We start from the raw sequence: 3,007 nt of genomic DNA on the forward strand, positions 1-3,007 counted from the left end.
CACCCTAAAAGAAGACCGGGAAATAGAATATAAAATTCTGCCTTTCCCGCATCGATCTTTTCCGAAATTTATCAATTTAGGATTCATCCTAGGAAGTTTATCCCGAATCCTAAGCAGGGATAAGTCTGCGCCTAACACGCGCTGCCGGTTTAGTCTTTCTCCGAAGAAGAAGACACCAGAGTTCGATTCTTCCCGAATCCTAAGTAGGGATAAGTCTGCGCCTAACACGCGCTGCCGGTTTAGTCTTTTTTCGTAGAAAAAGACACCAGAGTTCGATTCTGGGGTATTTTATCCTGAAACCTAAGCAAGGATAAGTCTGCGCTTAACCCGCGCTGCCGGTTAGTTCTTAACCGTAAAAAAGAACACCCGTTCACATATTCAACATTGTGACAGGTTGTTATTAATAACACCAAAATCCATGCCTTACACGCATGGGGAATTTCATCCTGAATCCTAAGAAAGGATATGCCGACGCCTAACACGCGTCGCCGGTTTAGTCTTTCCCCGTAGAAAAAGACACCAGAGTTCGATTCTGGGGTATACTATCCCGAAGCCTAAGTAGGGATAAGTCAACGTCTAATACACGTTGCCGGGTAGCCTATTCCCGTAACAATGGCGAAGTCTATGTATTCGACATCATAGCACGAAGTCTAAGGGAGTTCATTCCCTTAGCACAACGTTACATGCGGAACGGATTCCGATAATCCGCATGCTAGCCCGACTCAAACGGTAGTCGGTAAAGGCTAATCAAACCCGTTGAAGGCTGGGGGTTAGCCAAAAATCCTAAAGTCAACACCTAACACGTGTCGCCGGGTAGCCTATTCCCGTAACAATGGCGAAGTCTATGTATTCGACATCATAGCACGAAGTCTAAGGGAGTTCATTCCCTTAGCACAACGTTACATGCGGAACGGATTCCGATAATCCGCATGCTAGCCCGACTCAAACGGTAGTCGGTAAAGGCTAATCAAACCCGTTGAAGGCTGGGGGTTTGCCAAAAATCCTATGAGTATTATGGTCAATCATTTCAAACGTGATGAGGAATCATAATAAAGATAAAGATAAAAACCAATTCCACTAAAGAGAATCAAATGTCAAGGTTTTCAGCAAATAAAATCATACATCAAGCCCATGGCTAAGAACCTGCTGACTGAATTCAGACAGCTTCTCATCATAAGAGCGTCTAAGCTCCTCCTGCAACTCAGCTCTAACAGACTCTTCGTTCGCAGCTAAAGTCCTCACAGCATCCTCCTCTGTCTCAGCCAGTCTCTGCTTCAAGGACTTCAGCTCATCAGATAAAGCAGCATGTGCTTGCTGATTTTGCATCTTTGCGTCTTCCTTCTCACGGAGTTCTCGTCGGAGCTGATCTATCTGAGAATCAAGCTCCTCGAGGAAAGAAGATCTAGTGGCGAAATCAGCCTCAACTCGATCTATGCGGTCCCGCTGCACCTGAATCTCGAGCTCAGCAACCATCCGAGTACTGCGCCATGTCTGTAAGCGAGCATCCAACTCGGCAGCAACGAATGAAGAGGCACCTGTATCCCGGAGCTCATGAAACATCTGAAGCTCACGCTCTAAGCGATCAAGGTCATCAACCATAGCCGTCGCTAGATCCGGACATCCTATGTCCCTAATCAAGTTTATCTTGGAATCGAGGTAGGGCTTAAATTGGCGAAGAGAAAGTCCGTCGTGGAGGAGTTTGCCAATTATAACAGTCAGGGAGGAGAAATAAGAGCGGACTTCTACGCTGATGATGATCTTCTCAGGGTCATCCCCTGATAACAACTCCTTAACGAGGATATGAAGCTGAGAAGGAAGCCCTACACAAAGAAGAGAAGTTCGTCAAAAGCCTCAATGAGGAAATGAACGGCATCGCTCAGCTAATTAAATTATACCTCCTTCCCCTCGAGTCACTGGGGGTGATGGAGATGTAACAACTGTAGCTGCATCGACTGGTGGAGTTGGTCGCACAGCCGGCTCAACATGGTCTTTCTCAACAAAAGCTCCTGTCAAATTCAAAACAGAATTCGCAGAGGCGTTACATTATAGCTGCATTAGTCAAGGTCGACTAGTCCTATAATCAACTCAGCAGGAGGCACATACCTTCAAAGGAACCATCCTCAGGATTGTTAGCAAATGCGGACTCAGGAAACATGTCTCCAGGTAGCTGGTCATCAATCTGAGGTGAGCTATATATGTAGTGCATCATAGGAGTGTCCGCAAACAGGCTTCCCTCGTCAAAATCGTCGATGGAGAAATCTGACATAAAAGAATATAAGTGCCAAAGAATAATGAAGAGACTACAACTAATGGAAATGAGTTACCTCTCACGGGTGCATCAGCCTCTTCGTTTCCAAGGTTCGCCTCCTGCAAATTATCTGAAGGAGCAAGGAGTAGAGGACAGTTAGAGGATACACAAATTCATTAATGTATTATCTAAAGAAATACGCTGTCAGTGATAGATGTACCTTGACTCACAGAATCTGGTCCTACACTGATCTCCTCCCTAATGTCAGCACGAATCGGCAAGGTAGATACGGCTCTATAAAACACTGATTCCCCACCCGGAAAGTCAAGTAGCCCGGCCTGATGTTCACTAGCCAATTAAAGCAGCCGATATCTAAATAAGTGCGATACTCCCTCGGCTTCTCCTCATCAATCAAACATTCGCCATACCGGCTGGAGAACTGCGGAAAACAAGTAGAGAACGCCCAGCACTTGTGGACCTGTAGCTGCCTCCTGATATCAGAGAATCCTCGCCCTTCCCACTCGCCATTCTCAAGCAGCTGTAGTAAGGGAACAGAGTGGTCCATGACATGCGGTACCGACATCATGTCAGAACGATGAAGGACGAACCAAGCCATCAAATAAATATACGGAAGCTCCACCTTAGTGGTAGGAATCTGAGTCGGCGATTTACTCTCCTTCCGTGTAAAAACACCGGAAATCTGTCGAAGCCCTCGATGAATGTTAGCCACCATCACCGGAAGAAGTGAAAGTTCCTTTC

This window comes from Asparagus officinalis, chromosome 4 (genome assembly GCF_001876935.1).
Source record: "Asparagus officinalis chromosome 4, Aspof.V1, whole genome shotgun sequence".
NCBI classification, from domain to species: domain Eukaryota; kingdom Viridiplantae; phylum Streptophyta; class Magnoliopsida; order Asparagales; family Asparagaceae; genus Asparagus; species Asparagus officinalis.